This window comes from Zonotrichia albicollis, chromosome 2, assembly GCF_047830755.1.
Source record: "Zonotrichia albicollis isolate bZonAlb1 chromosome 2, bZonAlb1.hap1, whole genome shotgun sequence".
NCBI lineage: Eukaryota > Metazoa > Chordata > Aves > Passeriformes > Passerellidae > Zonotrichia > Zonotrichia albicollis.
The window spans coordinates 44,779,824-44,801,907 of NC_133820.1; the positions used below are offsets into that span (position 1 = coordinate 44,779,824).

Sequence of the window (22,084 nt, forward strand, 5' to 3'; positions counted from 1 at the left end):
CCACACAGCCACCCACTCACTTCCCATGCCAACAGAATGGGGGACAGACAATTAAAATGGTAAAGAAAAGAAAACTCACACATTGAGATAAAAACAGATTAATAACTGAATTACAATTAAATATTACTTTATTACTACTACTCCTGCTGCTACTAGTACTGCTTCTATTAGTACTACTGCTACTACCTCTACCATAATCCTAATGAAAATGAAAACAACAGAGAAAGACAAGTGATGTAAGTGAAAACCATTGGTCACCACCAGCTGGTCGTTTTCCAAGCAGCAGCCTCTTGGCCAGTCTCCCCTTCATTTACTGCTGAGCATGACACCATATGGTCTGGAATATCCCTTTGGACAGTCAGGGTCAGATGTCCTGTCTGCGTCCCCTCCCATCTCCTTGTGCACCTCCAGACCCCTCATTGATGAGTGGGCGAGGAGCAGAAAAGGCCTTGGCTCTGTGTGAGCACTGCCCAGCAATAACAAAATCATCCCCTGTGTTATCAAAACTGTTTCCTCCACAAATTCAGAACTTAACCCCATACCAGCTACTCTGAAGAAAATTAACTCTACTCAAGGAAAAACCAACAGAATAAAATTTGCCATTTTGGGAAGATATGCTATATTTTTTATGCCTAGTAAACAGTTTGCATTTCAAAGCCTAAAATTCAAAACGAATGTACTTAGAGAATTCTGACCCATGCTTATGGCATAAAATAAATCTCTCTCTGAAATTTATTTATAAAATGAAAGTTTTGGAGAATGTGATCTTTGCCAGTTTCTATTAGTGGCAAAGGAAATGAGGAGAATGGTCTTCGAAATGGAAGCCAGTCTTTTTTTCTTCAGTGGAGAATGAGTGTTCATCATACCCCAGTTAGAGCAGAGGCATAAAAATAGAGCAGATCCATCCAATATTTTGAACTCATCCCCCAGTTAACTGCTAATCTCTAATAATTTGCAGTTCAGAGACACTTGAGGCCTTTCTGCCCCTGGAACATGGTCAAGGTTTTCTCAGAAAAATTAGGACAATCAAGTAGTGTCTTTGGAGGTTTTCAAAAGACAAAATGCAATTTTCTCCCTGTGCTCCAAATTTTAAAAAGGGAAAAAAATTGTGTTAGCAGGTTCAGCTCCTCTTCATTTTTATACTTCATCTCATGAAACTTAAGACATACTAGTTTCAAGCATTGGTACATATTTAACACTTTTCACACCAATGAAGACTGGTTCATAAATGGTCTTGAAGCTATAATTTTCTGTCATCAGTTCATTCCTTATTTAGTATGTTTATGAATGTAACTAAATCAGCTTGCCAAAAGTGATAGTAACAACTCTCTTTCTTCAACAACTCTCTTTCTTCCTGCTTTCTTTTTTCTATGCTTGCCTGCCCCTGTCTCACTGTTCCCTTAAATAATTTTCAGCTAATAATATTCACACAAAAATAGAATTAATTAAAATCGTAATATTATGTCGGCCCTAAAAATCATTTAGTTGGCAACAGGACCAACATGTACCTGTTCAGCAGTCAGATGTAACTTCATTGTCTGTTTTCCACATAAATATAGTATTTCCTGATATGCATGAAAATATGTAATATACTCATTTTTTTAAATGTTCACCTTAAATTGGTGCATTATATAGAACCCAATAGCCTTGATCTGGTTCTGATTTTTTTTTTCTTACGGTCAGGTGAGCTTTGTTAATGGAATGGGAGACACAATGTAAAAGATAGTAGAATCACACATTTATATGTGTGTATGAAAATTTTTTACAAACTTTGTTGAGTTATTTGGAGCATATGTCCAAATCCTCCCCTTTCTCTACAACCTTGACACAAACTTCATTTTTAAACAAAGCTATTTTAGACATGATTAAAGGCATCCCAAATTACAGGTAAAATAATGATTGTATTGTTCACAATTCCTCCTATCTAACTACGCAACTGTAGCTCAGCATGAAGCAGATTGGTCTTTTCATATCTGATTCAATTCCTCTTTCAGGCTTGAGTGTTGACTGTAATTTGCAGACATGTAAATATGTAGAAGTGAACCATATATAAATTAGTAAAGCCAGGAAAAAAAAAGCTAGGCTCTTTTTGGAACTCTTTCCTTCTTACAAATCAGCAACTAAAATCTCCAGCCTAGGAGACGTACAGGAGTTCAAGCAGTATATTACTCTGTACAAACACCTTTTTACTACATTCTGACAGCTTTTGACAAATGTAACACAGAGCAAAATCATTTGCAATGGCTGCATCTGCCTCTTTAGAATCTGTGATGAGAACTGCAAAGACTGGTTATTTATTTAAAAGTCAAGTCTCTGTGAGGCAGATTTTGTGAAGTGTGAATGGTGAAAGCACTTCAGTGCCATCTTTTCCTGTGTCTAAGTGCAATGCAAGCAGTTTCTAATTTCCTAACCTGTACCTTTGGTATTTTAGCTTATTTCCAAGGAACATTTGGCAAATAACCTGTGGAAACAAACCCTTGTGAATTAATTCACAGCATCACCTCTGAAATGAGGATGCATAAGCTTGTTTTGCCTAGGAAACATTGTTGTAACGTGTCTGTATAATTGTTCTTGGGATCACTTGGATGGTGGACACTTTAATCAATGGAAGCATTTCTTTATTTATTCTAAACTTGATTGAACATTTCTTCCCATGATGCATCAACTTCTAGGATCTCCTAGTACCGAAAAATGGTAAAGAAGTATTTGTACTGGTTGGCCAGCTCTAGTGTTTAGAGTGGCTTATAATGGTGAAATTTGTGAGAGTCAGTTAAAGGAAAAAAAACCAATGGATTCACACTTTCAAGCTTTGATGTAAAGATAAGACTAGATATGTTCTAGTAAGGCAAATGAATCAAGTTTTCACAAACTGCCTGATTTTCTCTATATAAGGACTGAACTGAATTCTTTCTCTCTTACAAGTTATCATTATCAGCATCTGACAAATAACCAATTCTACAAGTAAAAACTCAGGTTCTTTAAATTAGGTTGCTGTGAAAGCAACACAGATTTTATTCAGGCTCCTAGTGTTATCCTGGTTATTTTGCTTGTTTCCCTTCTCCTACAATTTTCAAAATATACTTTAAACTACAAGAAATAAATCATATTATCTATCCAATAGCCTAATTCAAGTTGCTACTAGAAACACAACAGCAGAATTATCTCTATTATCTGCTAATTTAATCATATTGACCTTCTTTCCCCCTGCTTCCTGCCAAGGACTAGCACTTAAGAGTTTACATGGGTATAGATGCTTGTGTCTCTTATGCAACACTTCCCAGCTACAGGGGCTATACCTGCATGAGATGATTCCTTATTATCTTTCCCCAGGAGATTATCTCCTTCACAGGTTTAAGACTGATTTCTTTTTTCCTGACGCTGAATTCCTGAGCATACTGCAGGCAGCATTCTTCACATTTTATATTATCTGCAAAAAAAGCCCAGCCCAACCTATTCTTCCTCTTAGGCAGAAACACAAACTCTTATTCATTATCTCCAAAGACAACATGTTTACTCTGGAGTCTGCTCTTCCATATCTTTCACAGCTTTCAATACAGTAAATAGTAAGTGTTTCTCTTCTACCTGAGAGCAGAAAGTGGTCTTACACTGATTTTTCAATTTTTTTTCTTTCTGGAAGGGGTGAATTTCTTTTTAATTGCCTGGGCTTTGATCCTGTAGTCAAAATCACACATTACAGAACAGATAAGAAAAAAGCCTTGAGTTTAATGCAGAGGATAGAAACTTAGCAAATGGATAGAACATGGGATTGAAAGGCAGGAGGTTTGGGATTTATTCCTATCATTAGCATTTGCTTCTACATGATCATTGTCAAGTCATTTAACCTCTGTGTCACATGTTCCTCTATATGCAGAATTAAAAAATAACATTTCTCTATTCGAGGCAGATACTGCATAGTATGAGGCCTAATTAAAGCCAGTAAAGTGTTTTGAGATCCTTGGATAAAAGGTGCTATAAAAAGTTCCAACTATTAATTGCTTCGTGTTCCCTAGAAGATTTTAAGTCACATACCTCTTTGAATCATGGATCTCTATAAAATGAAGATTGCTATCTGTGCAATCATGCAGTTGTTGGCTTTTTAATTTCAGAAACAGATGTCTTGTGAGAGTGAGCCATCCTTACTTACAAATTAACCTAAAATCTTAGCTAATACCTCCAGACTTCAGGAATAACACATGAAAACAACACACAACTAACTTAGTTTACTCTCTTTGTAGGTGTCTGCAAATTCTTTTGACTTTCTGTTTTAAGTCCACCACTTTATGTCTTTCCCTTGGAAGATAAATCTAATCTGAAGTCGGTTTCTGTTATGTTTTGTTTCCCCACCCCCGTTCTGGATAGAGCACCTCCAGGAGGAGATGAAGGGGATGGAGAAGGTGCATGAAATCTCATGCTTCTCAGATTACCAAGCTGTAGACTATGTTCAAAAAAATGGTAGTATTAAACCAACATGATCTTGCATGAATTCTGAGACGTCAGAGTTTCTTCTGAACATTTGCATGGATGTGAACGACTGTGCAATGCAATCACTTTTCCTTTGGTCACCTTTTCATCCTACAGGGCTGAAACAGGCAAAACACTTAGCAGACGCCCAAAACCTGTGTTATTTCACTTCTCCTTTAAGGAATAATCCAATTTCTTGCAACTCTGGCAAAAACTGGCCAATTTTTTTTTTTAAGAGAGCCAAGAAATTTACTGACTATCACTTTACATATGACTTCCCAGACTCCCTAGGCAGGTATTTGGTTAATGGCTGTATTACTTTCAGCAGAATGAACTATTTCTTTTCAAGAAGACACAAACACAAATTAAACCACACCTTTAAAAGACTAAGCATTCTGTAATTGTACCATATACCTATCACCTTATGCTAACAAGAGTAGTATGACTAAGACCAACAAAAGTCAGACTTTTTAAATAAATAATACACATCCAATTACAGTTAGCTTCACTATCACTTGGCCAAAAAAAATCTATTAAAATATATAAAAGCCCAATTTTTTACATGCTGAATTAAAAGTCATTAATGATCTGGACTTTTGTAATTAACCATGAAGCTGGTAAAAGGAAGAAAGCAAAACAAACATGTATTTGGAAAAAAAAGGTGAAACTCTATTACTGAACCATCTTACTGCTCAGTTTTGAACCCTAGCATTAATTCTGTCAGCACACTTTATCTACCTGAGCACAATTTAGAATCATAGAACAATTAGATGGCCTGTGTTGGAAGGGATCTTTAAAAATCATCTTGTTCCAGCTCCTCTGCAATAGGAAGGGACACCTTGTACTTAACCAGGCTGCTCAGAGCTCCATCCAGCCTGGCCTTGAGCACTTCCAGGGTGGGGTACTCACAACCCTAGGCAACCTGTGGCAGTGCCTTACCACCCTCAAAGGGAAGAGTTTCTTCACAATATCTAATCTAAATTTACCCTCTTTCAGTTTGAATCCCTTCCCCTTTGTCCAACACACTCTTGCAAAAAGCCCCTCTCCATCTTTCTCATAGGCTCCCATTGGGTACCAAAAGGCAAGAATAAGGTCAACCCCAAGCCTTTTCTTTTCCACTCTGAACAATCCTGATTCTCTTAGCCTTTCTTCTAATCATCTTGGTGGCCCTTCTCTGGACTCGCTCCAACAAGTCAACATCCTTCCTGTGCTGGGAACCTCAGAACTGGATGCAGTACTTGTGTTGGGGTTTCACAAGATCTAAACAAATGCAGTGGTGCTGAGAGGGCAGTGAGGAGTCAAATTCCAAACAAATTTTCACATAAAAATTGACTTTTTTCGGTGATTCAGGACTAGAGAAAGAGACTGTTCATTGCCAGACAGAAAATGTCCGTAAATGTCAGAAAACCAGCAATGATGATGAATGTAACTTTTTCTAAAGTAAAACTGCCTTTTTAAATATTTCCAGGGATAAACCACAAGTTTTTCTCCATCAAAAGCAAGATTAATTACATCTTGTTGACCTAGGGTCTCCTATAAAAAAGGAACCAGCTTGCTCTATTCAAGTATTGGAGAAAGATCCCAGACTCTGCAGTGGGTTGTATTTTACTATTTATTCTAAATTCTCCAGCTGCAGCTGGAGTCTCTCCCTTCAATGTTTACTGTTATTTAGCCCATAAGGAAATGTAAAGGATGAAAACATTTTTGATCAATGGATTCAGTCCTGGAATTTCTTTGCGTGTGGCTCCCTATGATTTCTGCAGTGTGAATATCTACTTCTAACTTGACTCTACAATAATTTGCCACTCAGGAAAAGGTTTTTGAGTGGATATTAGCAATTTTATTGTCTTCTGTACCATTGCTACTGTTTTGGTCATCAGAGAGTGAAAGACTGGAAGATGATACGTGTGCAATCTTACAACTGCCTTTACTGAATGCAATGGCAATATTTTTGAGATTGCCAGTCCTATTTCTATGTTTTATTTCAAGCTGTTTCCAATAATTATATAGTAAAGCACCTGTGCTGCATGAGTATCAAGGGTGTTAAGGACAGAAATTTTTGCAGATAAAAGAACTATTTTTTATATCTTAAATTGATTTTTTCTTATTCAAGCAATCCAGCAGAACAATCTACACCCAAATTTATGAATATGTTAAGGTATGAGAAGCAGAAAATTAAAAGGTGACTGTATAGCAGCAGCTCTAATTGATATTATTCAAGCTGGTGAAGTACAAGAGCACAAGATAGAGCTCAGTTCTAAAAAGCCTTTTTCAAAAGAGTTCAGATTCTACTGGTTACACAGAAAAGAACTGTTATAACTACTTATATTTTTATACAGTTGAGATACACAGAGAAGTGTCTCATCTCCCAATTCATTCACCTAATTGTAAGGCATATAAACAGCATGATTATTTGCTAAAAGGATTATGATTCCTAGTGTTTGGAAACAGAGCTGTTACTTCTTGTAATTATCAATTGAGTTCATAATAATTTCATTTCAAGACATAGTGCTGATTTCTTGTGCTTCCAAAATGGTATTTTGCCCATGCATATGGTACAGATGCTGTGTTATGTCCATCATAGCTGTTTTCAGGTGTGTTTAGAAACCTTCCCAATATGGCTTTGGTGGCTGCTAAAAGCATCAATCTATGACATATCTATCAGTAGATATGTCAATGTGATATGGTCATGTATGGAATATAAGTCTGTTGGTTTCAGATAGGGTATCCAAGCCACACCCTTTTAAAGCAAACAGGGCAAATAGATATTGCCTTTATGCTTTTCTACACATTGAGAATGCAGTTTGAGATGGTTGTTAATGAGGCCCTCCTGTCAGGGATTCGCCTTCCAACAAGCCCAAGTTGGTGCTGTTTACTCCTGAGACAGACAGTACAGATTTCACCAGGTGAAGGTTGCATTTGTTGGCCACTATAATGTACAGGAGAGATGTGACTTTACCCACAGCCTCCCTTCCCCCTCCACCCTTCCTACACAACCGTTTTCTTGAGCAAGATCATCTGGTAATTTTTGCTCTGGATTCAGGGGCAGTGTACTAGAAACAAGCAGGGCTGGGAAAGACTACAGGAGATGGACTAAATTCAATATCCCAATGGTGATCAGTTATATCTGACTGAAGATTCTCCAACCTGTTCTGAAAACCCTCCAAAATATATCCAAGCAGTGTATTCCAGCACTGTATTTTTCCAATCTGTCTAAGCTTTCTGCTATTACCCAACCTGAATTGAGTTCAATTTAATTTCCCAACATTTTTCTCTCTCCAGGATGAATTTAATGGAGGGAATAAAGCATTTATTTCTTTTTTGAAAAGCCTATCACTTATTTTAAGCTCATCACTGTAAATCAGCTCAAGCAATTCCACCTTTCTTTTCATTCTTGCTCATGAACCTTGCATATTCATCCTTGTTTATCCTCAGAGGTCTATGTCCAGCTAGTCCATAGCTTTTTTTTAAGTGTCCCATCATGGATATTCCTGAGGTTGTATCAATACCACACAGAGCATAGCAGGTGGTTAATTTTGCATTTTGCAGGCTATACTTTTATCCACACTGCAAAATGACATTTTTGCTTTTTACAGAAACATAGTATTCTTCAGTCATATTCCCCTGTGGTGTTTCATGGCCCTCTGCTAGGGAGACTGGACAGAGTTCCCTCTGTAAAATCAGTCCTGATTCCCCAAGTGAGCTTAAGTTTTGCTCAGCATGTAGAAATCTGTGCCCTCCAGCAATCAAAGCATTCAGTGATCATACAGACTTCTGAGAGCAAATCATACTTTAAAACAAAAGCATTTAAAATAAAATCTTAAAACCACAGGAAAAATTATGTGCGCATCTATGGTATTAAGTACCTAATTATCTCCCACAGCTGGACCCTAACCTTACTAAAGAAATCCCACTTCCCCTTTTCTGGTTCCCCAACTTCCCTCAGCATCTTTAGAGTCCCGTTGCTCTCTCTCCCGTCCATTGAATATTAAATCATGAAATTTGTCTTGAAGATTAAGTAAAGTACCTTGGTGTGTGTATATCATAAAATAGTTTTCTGATCATCACACATCTCACCCAACTACACAAAGGCCCAGAATGTTAGAATAAGTTAGGTTGGAAGGCACTTCTGGATGCCTAGTTCACCCTTACTGCAAAAGCAAGTCTAACTGGATGAGCTTGCTTTGGAAATCATCCAGATGAGTTTTGAACATTATCTGTAGAAATAATCCCCCTTCTGCCAAGGACATATTTTGATGCCCTCCTCCTGGTACATATCCAGGTAATGTGTGAAAATACAACACTAATATTTTTCCCACATATTTTCTTTCTTCCCAATAAAGACTTAACAGGGGAGACCAACTCAAGACATTTCAAAGTGTCAAGTATTTCAGTCACTGTGGCTAACAACAAATAAAATGTCCTTTGTATTTCATAAGTCTCTAGAACATGTATCTTTATGCAGCAACCTAGCAATCCAAACATGGTGGTATCACCTTTGGTCTCTTTTCCACATTTTTGATACAAAATCCCAGCACTAACAGCATTTCAAGTGCAGATCTTACACCCAATGGATGGAAGTAGCAATCAGCATTGCAAACAATATTGAAAATGCAAGAGTTAAAGCAACTCCATTTAAAACAAAAAATTACATTTTATAGTATTAATTTTTTAAAATATTTTAAGAAGTAATAGGTTTTATCAGGCGTAGTGAAGATAAGTGACTGTTTAGTCACTCTTAAGAGCTACCTGGTGATCTCTCCAATTATGTAAAGAAGAATAGCTCAGTTCATACACTACTGTACATGCATTACTGTATCTCCTCACAGATGCACGGTTTCTGCTCTTCAGAAATTACTCACTCAACATCATACAATAAACCAGAGGTACCAATAGGACTATAGCTTAAGCGATTTTGGCCAGTGACCTAATCTTTTAAATGTGTGATTTTCTTTAGCACCTGATGTATATTAATTAGCTACAAATAAAAGCTGCACTGATGTTTCTAGCCCCACAAACACTCTTTAGCATCAAAACTTAACCAAAAGCACAATGTCTACAGTAAATAAAACAAGACCAGTCCAAATAACAAAAAAAGTGAAAAAAAGGATTAAAAAACAGTAAAAAGTTTTATGACTCTTGCAGTAGCCTGTGAAATGAACTTTTGACATTTCTGATGAGGGAGTACCTGTAGATTAAAAAAACCTACAATGCCTCATGATACACAACAGCACAAAGTGGAAACTGAAAATGTTTTCATAAGGAAGGGAGGAAATAGGATCTAGTAGTACTGAAGCTATTTGGGAAAGGGAACTGCAAATATTTAAAATATACAATTTAATTTGTTTTCTTCCATTTTTTTTTTATTAGTGAAAATCCAATTGAACATGATTATAAACCTTCCTTCACATTGTTGGACCGGAAATGTGGCAAAAGAGAAGAAAAAATACAATCTCTTACCAGCAAGTCTGTTTGCCAGGTAAATATTTCATCCAATACTTGTATGATACTCTATCTCCAACAGAATCCATATATTATTACCAGCGTCCTGTAAAATGATAAAGACAAACCATAACTGTTTGAGGAATATTGTAAATAAGAAATGCAAGTACATTGTCAGTGAGAAATACTGTATACTATTGAAATATCATATCGTATCTACTAGAAGAGTGTAGCTATTATTACAAGGCATTTTAACTAAGATTACTATTGGGAAAAATGACATTTGAAAACAATATAGCAAAATACTGGCATGTCTTTATCATTAAATTAATAAAAATGCTTATTAATTTATATTATAAAAATCTTATTAATGATAAAAAAATGAATAAAAACTAAATTGTGTTGATCTACTTGAATGAAGAGGTTTTTCTGTTGCTACTTGAAAATCCAATGTCAGTCTTGCTAGAGAAAAAACTGTTTGAAAGTATAATTTGTGTTGCTCTGCTTTACCTCCTTGAAGCTTAGTCTAAGGTAGTTACTAGATTCTTGCCTGAAGCTGGTAGAGAAAGAGAAGTACCTCTGAGAGCAAACCAAGTCACCTGTGTTTATGTTCCTCTCTTCACACAATTTGTTTAGATGGTCAGTTCAGCCTGCACTGCCAGCTTGTTAACACAGAAAACATGAATCCCACCCAGAAAGTGCAGGGGAAACAAGAATCACATAGTCTATTTTTATTTTGACAATGTTTTGCTGTCTCCCACTCCTGCAATCTGCAAAGTGGCAGTGGCTCAGAAGGCAGGCTTCTTCAGGGTTGGGAAATTTTCTTAGAGTAGAGTTTAGGCTTTAATAAAATTAATTCCCCGTGAGCAAACCCATGGTGTTAGGGTCAGAAATACTGCAGATTAATCTTCATGCATCTTTCCCAAGACCTCCCCTGAGATAATGAGAGAAGTCAATGGACAAACCTTAAAGCTGTTGTTTCATAGTGAAGGATCAGAGTGCACAAATCCCTGTTCAGGGCCCCTATTTGAATACACTTTTCATCTCCTGAGTATTACTAAGACACATAAAGCTCAATGTTTACAAAGAAACTGCAGTATATGCAGGCTACAACATAAATATTTTACAAGTGTGCAGAACCTGCTAAAAACGATCTTTTCTCACTTTTACTAATGCATCCTTCATACCAATAACAACCTTAGTACATGTAATCACTTTATGTAAAAGGAATAGTCTTGCCAAATATGAAATGGTTGCTGAGATACAGACCAATCTGCCCAATAAGAAACAAATATTATGTTTCAATCTGTTTTTAGTGAGTCCAGGAGCATCCTCATCTTAAATGCTCTTTAAGAATATTTTCTCACTTAACATGCACCAATTAGAAGGAGGAAAAGCAGATGGCCAAAATAAATTAGAGACAGCATACCAGCCCTGCCTCAGATCATCACCATTGGCAGATCTGAGCAGCATCTCCATCCAGTCAGTAGTTAGGAAGGGAGGTATGTGGATTTTTTCCCTCTATTCCTTTCTGGAATAAAATTGGAGAGACACTGCAGCTGTCAGAGTATTCGGTTAGCAGATCTGAAGAAAGCAGAAATCTGGCCAAGGATATATAAACCCTTTTAAAGAAGAAATTTTCTTAATATCCAATTTAAACCTTCCCTGGCACAACCTGTGACGACTTCCTCCTGTCTTACTGCTTGTTACTTGGGTGATCAACCCCCACCTTGCTGCAACCTACTTTCAGGTACTTGTAGAGAGTGAGAAGGCCCCTGAGCCTCCTTTTCTCCCGACTAAATGCCCCCAGCTCCCTCAGCCTCTCCTCATAATTCTTGTGCTCCAGACCCTTCAGCAGCTCTCTTGCCCTTCTCTGGATAGGCAGAATGACATGTCTAACATATCTGTGCTACTCATCAAGAAAACTCCTAAGTAGAGTAATTTTTTTTAGATTGTTTGTTTTGTTTGGTTTTTTGGGGGGTATTTTATGATGATGGCTGCAGCTGCCCCATGGTGTTGCAGCCATCCCAGACTGTAACACAGCATTATGGAGCACACACATGGTGGAGCTGAGGAGCAGAAGTCAGGGCAATAACTGGATGATGGGGAAAAAATGGGACATTAGGGATAGACCTCATCCTGTGTTGGAACACCTGAAGCTTTCTGAGGCAGCTGAGCTCACTGACCTGCTTCTGTGCTTGCAGAAATTAGTCACACCAAACACAGGTTTTGGCAATCCCAAATGACTTATCAAAAGTATTTTATCTTTCTGGTGAGAATGTGAGAGTATGAAGAAAGATCTAAATGCACAGTTTCACTACTGGACTAAAATAACAGACCAACCAACCTTGAAATGTTATTGTTTGCTTTATATGATTATATAAAGATTACCTAAACAAGCTATGAAGAGTATTAAGCAATCTGAATGCTGAGTGAATAAAGAAAGTGATTGCAGAGTAGTTAAGCATGAAAGAATATCTGAAAGGTTTTGGGTTGTTTTGCTTTTTTTTTCTTCTGCCTTTTAAGCTGAAGATAAATTGCAGGCCACACATGAACATAAGTTATAAGCTGGTTTGATTTTCACACAGACAATCTTATTTTTTGCAGGTATTTTTCCCCAGTTGTACTACTAGAAAGTGTAAGTACTACATGCTGCATCTAATTGACACAGCTGTATTTCTAATTAAAAAACTTCAGGCATGTTGCAGCTCAGAACTGAGCATTTAACATGCCATGAGCTTTATAAGATACCATTTGTCTCCAATATGAATTGGGTAGCCCAGTCTCTGCACTACTAGGGGCTATTGTGCTTTGCCAGGCCATTTTGAATGTCTTTTATTTATGATAAATAGTCCTTGTTAGTGTTTCCACTATTGCTGAAGGGTGTTCTACCACTTTACATTTTACTTTTCTTACCATTCTAAAAGCTTTTTTTTTCAAAAGAATCAGCTTCTAAATACATTAGTTTTGTCCCTTAGACCTTGTATTTATGATATATTTTATAGTTGGGCCAGCGTTATTGTAGATAGGATTTTTCTTTGGATGAAGATATGTCAAAAATGTGTTTGCCAGAGCTTTAGGAAAGCCTTGCATGTGGGGACCTGTGCCAGATATCGCAAAAGAATAGATTCATGTAATTCCAACATTTTCAGAAATCCACTTTGTTAGAAATAACTTTTTATAGTGTTTGAGCTTTTTCAGGCTCAAATCTGGGATTCACAGAACTGTGGAAATATCGTATCATGGCATATAACACCATTTGAATTAGAGTCCTGCTGTGCTAGGCATTGAACACAAATTACATCCAGATTGTCCTTTAGCCCTAATTGCTCTCGGTTTTTATTTATAGTTTTAAAAGAAGAGACAATCAGCCATAGAAAGTTCTAGTCTTTCTTAATAATTACTTACAGACATATCTCACTGAGAACAAAACCAGTTGCCATTTTCCATTATCTATGACAATCACTCACAAAGAATACAAATTCACCCTCCTAAAATAGTACCTCTGACCTTCAAAGAAAGTGGTTATTTGTACCAACAGCCTAAAGTAAAAACTAATGTAGCCAACTGGAATCTGATGGGGCAAAAGTGATTTTTGAGTCATAACTAAGCAATAAAATCATATTTTACTATGAATTTCAATAGTTGCAGCAATATAGCCATAAGAAACTTAAATATTTGTTTTATGGAACTTGTTTATTGACTATTTTGCACTGAATTCTCAAGATTTACACTGCAGAACTGAAGATGTTTTGACATGTGTGCAAGAATAGAAGGTGGGGCAGGACTACAAAGGAAGATATATCTCATTGTGGTATCATTGTAAAAAGAAGCACAGCTGAGAGGCTGGAACTAGATGACCTTCAAGGTCCCTTTCAACCGAACCATTCTATAATTCTATATGATTCTATGGTTTGCTAGGACATGTGGCAGCTTGGAAACATGATTTAGAGTGGAGGTCAATTTAGAGTCAGGAAATGTGAATTCTATGGAGATTTTTCTTAAATTAGAAAGTCAAAAACATATGACTTCAGAGAGCCTAAAAGGCAGCTCAGTTGCCACGGAGTACTGGCCTCTACCAGACGCATAACAAGTGGCCTCTGCCACTTACATAATAGGGTGAAGCATCTCACCTTAGATTCCAAAGAGCATGTCAATACCTAAAGGACACACCTCAGAGGTCTTGCATCAGATTGCACACCACCATGTAAATGGCTGGGATGCACCCTGCAATATCTCTGGAATGCCAGAACACTCCCTTGTTGAGGGAGTTTGTATATAAATGTAAAAAATGAGTATTTTTATATATATATACACACATAGGATTCTACTGCACCTTCTCAGGCCCCTAATTTGTCCAATTCATCTTGCTCTTAAATCACACACACAGGAGATGGATAAAAGGAAGATAGACAAGGAGCACGGCATGAAAGATTTAATGCCATGAAATGAAAATCTGGCCTTGAATTCCCTTTTTCCTTACAACCATCTATTGCCATTCAAGTTACCTCAGGGAGGCAGGTCACCCACACTTTGATTCCTCTTCAGATTTTGTGGCTGACAAAGGGAATGTTAGAACTCCCTGTACTTCAAAACTAATTTATATTTACATCCATTTTGCCAAAGTGTTACTTTAAGTGTGATGTGAAGGAGCAGTCAGTTTAAAGACTATAGTAAGCATTTACACATATTACTTTGGTATATCTCACAGTGGGATATTCACAAAGGCTAACTCAAATCATAGACAACTTAAAAATAATTTCCCCAGGCTTCCCTTATAGTCAGTTCAGGGAAAGGATCCTCCAGAGTGTGATCCAGATTAGAAGACTAACTTTTGCTAGCTTTTCTAACTGTTCTCCAAAGAGGATCTTTTTTATGAGTAATTGTCAGTCAATTCTCTTGCAAATAAACACCTGCTTCAAACATACAGACAACATAAAATTAGTCTCTTGCTGGCATCCTCACTGATTTTTCAGAGTAGCATACATTCCTATCAAGTTACAATTATTTTGCAAAATACCACTTTACCAGCAGGGTAGCTGTGTAAAGCAGCACTCAGCACTTGAACCATCACTGCATCACCTTTTTCAGCACCCCTACACTGAAATGCCAAACCATGTTCCACCTACTTGTCTAGGTAGTCCGATTTTAGAGATCTCTATGTGTGATCAAAGCCCAGGTTAAAGACGATGCTCCTTGAGTTAACTCTACATGGAAGATAAGTTCTGATGAAAGCTACAGAAAAAAAAGGGGGACTGGACAACTCTACAGAATAACCACCTACTTGCATTCCACAGGAATATCCAAAGAAGTGTGATCTTTGGAAAGACGAAGAACAACACACTTGTACCCCTGCAACCCCCTCACTGTTGTTTTTGGTTTTTTATGCAAAAATCAATTTTCTACTTGAAGTTTCATAGAACATGGTAAAATGCTCTTGAAGCCAGCACTGTTAAGGCAGCTTAATTTCTGTTATCTAGTAATGTGATGAGTCATGTATTCCTTTCCAGAATTCATCTGTGATTTAAACAGAATGTCTTGAGCTCCTTGTCAGCAGCTCAGATATTCTTGTGAATGCTGTATAGATTTTGTGGAAAAAGAGAGACTGACAAACTGTATATGGTGATGTATCTGGTCACTGTAATGATTCATTTATGTATTGCTAACTTGCACTGCTAGTGTCAGCTAACACCAATTCATTCATAAAATTTCTTTAGTGGCAGCTAGTTTCTGGTTTACAATAGTTAGAACTCTGTCAGTCATGGTGCAAAGAAAACAAAGGTAAGCTTCTTAGGTGCTACATATTTACAAAATGAAATCCAAAGTTATACAGTTCATATTAAGATTTTTGTTGTTACTTTCTGTATTATATTTTTGTAGATAGACCTGGAGTTTATATTTGTATCAAAATCAAGTTTTTAACTTGAAAGAAATGGCAACATGGATATTTTAAGTATTTGAAATATCAGTAGAAGGATGAACACAGTGGAAACTGGACTGAAGTGATTTGAGAAAAGCTCAGCAATTTTACATCTGTCTCTGGGCATATTTTAGTTTTTTAACAACCCAAGCATTGAAAATGAGAAAAGAAGAAAAGACTGTTACTACACAATGAGATCATATTGAAGGCAAGAGAAAGAGCTCAGGATACTTGAGTAGGACAACAGTGCAAAAGTACACAGCAGTGCTGGCTTCCAGCTCAAATGTTCTTTAGTCACTGCTCACAAATGCTTAAAATGACAAAAGTTTTATAATGCTTTAAAGCCATAAAGATATTTGGCTTCCTACAAGACTTATTTCCAAAGTTTTCAATCTGAAGAAGGATTATTTCTACAGTTAACAAGGAGGGACAGGAGAAACCCTAGAGAGAGATTCATCACACCTAAGTTGGACATCTGCATCTGAGTCAGTCACCCTAGGCTGCCTTTCCAGTCAGGAAGAGTGAGCAGCACTGCTACATTATGAGACATCTGTCTCTTTTAGACTTCTTCTTCAAGATGACATGTTTTTCCATCCTAAAACCCCTTGTTTTTCATCTTTGATTTTAACTGGAGTCTGCTTAACTACCTCAGATAGTGGATGTTTAAAATCAGATATGAAAATCCTTTCTCTGCTCTGTCCAAACTCCCCCAGAATGAGCATGGGGCATTTCCCAGTATCAGCTGTCATGCTGAATGTACAGAACTGTGTCACTCAAGTTGAACTTTCTCACAATATTTGAGAAAAGCAAGGAGCTAGAGTTCACTGCAACTGAGTTCTTGATAAAAATATTTAGCTAATTAAATTAAATACATATTTCTTGTCATATTTAATAATGATTCTGATGAATAGACACTTAGGGGACATGATCTTTTATGGGGTTTTTTTGAAAGGTCTCATAATGGGCCAGATATGTAACTCTCCACTTACATATATCTCTCCACTTTTCAGTAGGAGATATATGTAAAAATTTCTAATAAACATTTTCAGTCAGAACTTTGATATCTTTTTAACTCCCAGTGAGGAGATTTTCCTCTCCATGTTTTTTATAACCATGGTGTTTCAACCTTTTTAAATATAAGTGAGATCTTTTTACTCCTTATGCATACAGTTTTGCATTTAGACTGTTCACAATTATATTTGTTGACAGGAAATGCTGTTTTGCATCCAAACCTACACAAGACATTGTTGCTTTTGTACATACCTTAAGAAATAAGGAAAATGGTCTTTAAAGAAGCATTTGGAAAAGCTTTTGTGATTTACTGGGCAGCAGCTAAACTACTGAGATTCAGGAAATTCTCTCACCTGAAGATGGTTAGAGGATGGAAAAATATTAGATGCAAGCATCAAATTTGCATGTTCAATTCATCCTTTTTTCCTGCAGTCTGCTTGCAGCTACTGCTGGAGAAGGAGAAATGCTAAATGAGTCCAGGTTCTCCAGCTCAACCCCTTTTAGCATAAATTGAAAAGTTGAGGATATACAATGTGAGATGGTGGCCAAATAACAGAGAACTCTTGTCAGCTCTAATCCAACTCATTTACGTAGCTGGAAAACATTAGTGTTATTCATTGCTCTCTAACATTTCATCAAATGTTCTTCAGGTGCATACTTAAATAGCAATGAAATAAAAATATTTAAAGTTCTATACATTTCCACATAACCCACTTCAAGTCTGACCTTTTAAAAAGTGTTTGCAACTCATTAAATGGAATCAATACCCTTAATTAGCATTCAATTGCTAAGAAAAGCAAAGTCCTTTAAAATTTTATATAGCATGTGTAAAAACTGAGTTAGGTGTATCAGTTCTTTTATCAACAGAATGAGCCTAAAGATTGCTTTTTTTATTATGTGCTGACAAGTATCTAAACTCTCTCTACTTTCTGAGAGAAATCAGGTGTGAGAAAATTAAATGGGCAGAATTTTAATGTATCTATTGAGCTAAAACAAACAAAATGTTACACTGTATCCTTAAACAGAAAGGTTAGATCGGATTCTGGTGGATATTCCTGCAGGAAGAAAAGACCTAACATCTCTTTTACTCTTTCACCCAAACACTGCAAATAAAAAACAAGGAAATCTTCTGATTTCTAATGCCATTGATGCAGTCTTTAGTTTGAGACTGAATATTCTTCCAGCATTTCCAACTCTAACCTCCCGAGTATTTTAATTTTTATTTTTTACATTTGACTAGATTAGGAAAACAAAAAGAAAAAAAACTGATTACTGATCCTGGCTTTGTAACAAGAACCTCAATCACTACTTTCTGCTTCAAATCAAAAGTTTTCAATCACAACATTTTTTGCCTCATTTGGAAAAAGGAAACATGATAATCTAAGGTGTTGCACCAGTGTCCAGGACCAAATTCAGCTATAAAAAAATTGAGGGTGGAAAATAAATGTTGATTATTGCTATCTTTCATCATCTGCATTGTGAAGATTCATATATCTCTGTTCTAGCTTGGACAGTCATTACAAGAACAGACTTCATTCTAGTGTTCTGGATAACAATCAAGAAACCTGTTTTGGAAAGCAAGCTCAGGGTGGTGGAGATGTGTCCCCTCTTTTGTCTGGTACCTTTTGTCTTACACCGGTGCACTTATAACAAACTGTTGTTTCAATCCCATTATGTGCAAACATCTGTGCAGTTTCCGAATAACATTAAAAAAAATTATTCAACATTTGCCTAGTCTGTGTGGATTTAAGGTCAGAACAGATCAGGAAAATACCTGTCTGATTTCTGGAAAAGCACATAACAAAGAACTTCACGCGTATCAAGATTATGGCTTCTGCTTGAACTATCACAAACTCCAGTAAAGGACATCTAACCTCAACTTTTAGACTTCAGGTGGTGAGGAATCCATCATGCATCCAAGAAGGCTTTTTCAGTGCCTAAGTAGCTTTACTCAGTATATGTACCTCGGTTCTAGCCTGGGTTTATCTAGCATCAGCTTCTACTCACTTCAACTCATTATGACTTTCCAGTGAATTAAAAAGTCATTATAATCAGATGGCTTTCCTCACTTAAGTGCTTGTAGACCATGATGAAACCACCTCCTAAACTCCATTATAAGATAAATTGATTGAGAATTTTACTATATCTCCTCAAAGGGCATTAATTGCTTGTTGAAGTTATTAGGTAGCAAATATACCAGTATGTTCTCTAAAGGCTTCCACAACCTCTCCAGCACATCATAAACCCAATATTCAAGAATGGTAGTTTTTTCTTTAAACACTCCTTGTCAGTGCATGCTGGGAATTTCTCAGCCAGCAGTAAGTTGCAGAAAAGAGAGATATGGTTTTAAATTCTGTGAAATTCTTCCCCTCTTTCTGCCTTCCAAGCCTAACTGTTTTCCAAATGTTTTAAAATGCTACAGCTTTTGTCTTTTGAGAATGGAAGCAGTTAGGCTCTCTCAAAAAGATTTAAAAATCTTACTCATAAAATCCATTCTGTTACTCCCTTCCAGCTAGTTATCCTCAATCTTCCATCAATAAGGGGATTTCCCCTTCTAGTTTTATATGTAGGAAACACATTGTCTAAATATGGAAGGTTTTACACATCTATATAAGAAAAAAATCCAGCCTCTCTAATCTGTAAATTATCCTCTCTTGTAATCCAAAGCAAATCTTTATATATAAAACTTAGCTATGTAAACCTGTTTTATCTCACACACTTAGGCAGAAACTCAGTGTTAAACAAATAGCTAAGAGCTACAGTTAACTTCAATAAGCCCTATAGACTCCACTTCTCTCTCAATACATAAATTGTTATAGAACTTATTATTCTGGAATGTTTCCTCCAGCAAGAATATGCTATAAGAATGAAAAATAATTGTCACTAACTTTGAGATCGATTCATGGCAACAACAGCATATTCCTCTTTGAATGGTACTCAGTTACCCCTTGCTTGCAATGCCTGATACTCAGTGTTTGCTATACACCTGATTAGGATAAATTTGACTTGGACTGCAAAATTCTTGTGTGTGTGTGTGTATCTATATGTATATATCAGTATTTTTTGCCACTTTCAGTAAAAAAATGATGTGATTAATGTATCTTTTTCCTTTGTGATAGCACAGCACAGTAACAGCAGTCATGTTTTAACTCCTTTTAACTGCTGCTGAAGGGAAGAAAGGTATTGCCCCACTATTAAAATTGCACATATGAGCAAGGAACTTTATTTTGAGCAGTCCTTGTCACCTTTTATGGGGGGGTTGAAAATGTCAGGTCTGAAAAAAAAGAAAACTTCCATAATCTGGAAGGTATTTTTAGTTTTGCACTTTACTATCCTTCAGTATGTTTTAAGATGGCTCTGAAATGTGAAGCTAGAACTACAGCAGCGCTTGCCTTGGTTCCAGAGGGGAGGTGGTATAATCTAGGCTACAGATTGGTACAGTCACATCAGGGTGTGAGGTTTCCAGGTGCACAGGTAGAAGACACTGGCTTCTCAATGCATGGCGCTGTCTTGGCATTTGGGTGTCCATGTAGTGTCCATAGGTTTGGACAAGTAGCAGAGTCAATCTCTAATTCAAAAGTTGTATTAGGACATCTTGGGTTGACAATATCCCACAGGTGAATAGAATGAATTATATTTGTATAGGGTTATTCAGATATTCTGTATTTTTGCCTTGTTCCTCCTTCCTTTAGATTTGTTTGCTAGGTTATTATGTGAGTAATAGATCTATAAAATCATGCATAAAAGGGTAGCACAAATAGTTACTTATGTTGATTTGACTTGACAATCTCTTTGCTTCCTTTTTCTCCTATTTTTTTAACTATTTCTCTTGACATAACTCCAGCTACTTTCAGCTTTTGAGTCCCAAAGCTACCATCTGGCCTGCAGCTTGGAAAAGCTGTTCTCAATGTAGAATCTTCCTTATTTGACACTCCAGCTAAGACTTTTTATAATCTCTACTCCCACTATCCTAGGCATGCTAATAAAAAAAACAACAACAAATATTACCAAATGAAACTGAAGCAAAACTTCTATGGCAGGAAAATAATTCATGCCAAAGATGCTGAGAAAGTTTGAATTCACTTCAATACTAGCAATCTGCTTACTTAGAAAAATAAAAAGGCAAAAAAACCCCACAACCAACCCCCAAATACCAAAAATCCCACCTGATGTGATTGTGCAGCAGATACCATGGGAAGAAGTATCTGCTCCATCATGACATTACAATACTTGAGCTGATGTTCCACTCGCTGCTGTTATACTACTAGACAAAGTCATGAAATGGCCAATCAGTATTTTATTTCTTATATGAAACAATGAAGTCCATTAATTTTTCTTTGGAGGGTTTGTATTTTTATGGTAGTGTATCAAAATACTGCTTTTAGTTTCATCTTTTGTCTTGTTGAGAACAATGAGTGAATCATTGCTTAGAATGTAATATGCTATGCTAACTGTACAAGTTTCCCTGAAGTAAACACTTTCTAAATCTGATTTGCTATACTCACACTCCGGTCTTTGATTTGTCAGGATCTAACTGCACAGTAGTACAATAGCAAGCAAGGACAGAACAGCAAATCACACTAATGTAATAATTATCAGGGACTGGTTGCAGTATTCTGAATAAAAAGAAAAGAAAAAAGACCCTCATAAACTGAATCCTCCTGGTGAAAATAGGTTTCAGAGAAGTCTGCAAGAAGAAACCAAATCTAAACACCAACTGAAATAAACAAAGGAGACTGGAATTTTTCTTACTCCAGCATTTTATTTGACTCGTTTTAATAGTTCTGCACATTCCATGATTGGGAACCATTTGTTTATAAAGTCTACTGAATAGCTCACTAAAGCTAAAGACCCACAGAGAAATATTTCTTAGAAGGTCATATCGGGTCACTTGTCTCATGTTTGGAGACAACTGTAGAACTGGCCAGCACCAGATGCAACAGAAGGATACACAAACCTCACACGAGTGGGTATTGCTGGGTCATGGAGTTGTGATCAACACAATGAAGTCCAAAAGAAGTCTGAAAGACTGCTGATTGCCAGTTGTGTCAGTCAGGAATCACTCCTAAAGATAATTCTGCTTAAAGTCAGTGCTAATGGTCTAGGCAGTGGGACAGACAGCTCAGCAAGATTTTGGGTGAAACTAGATCAGTGTGGGGAGCACTCAATAAGCTGACAAGGTCAGCCATTAAGAGGATACTCAAAAGGTTGGAGATATGGATTTGAAGGAACTTCACCAGAGAGGAAGTA

The 22,084-nt window shown here is 36.8% G+C and overlaps 1 protein-coding gene across 15 annotated transcripts in view; it reads right to left on the reverse strand.

Annotated features, from left to right (window-relative positions):
- TENM4 (teneurin transmembrane protein 4) overlaps positions 1-22,084 on the reverse strand; it is a 1,564,491-nt gene that overhangs the window by 729,769 nt on the left and 812,638 nt on the right. For all 15 annotated transcript variants that reach the window (XM_074535017.1, XM_074535019.1, XM_074535018.1 and 12 more), the window contains one exon: positions 9,922-10,009. The gene's annotated coding sequence lies outside the window, so the exon portion shown is untranslated. The remainder of the gene's footprint in view (positions 1-9,921; positions 10,010-22,084) is intronic.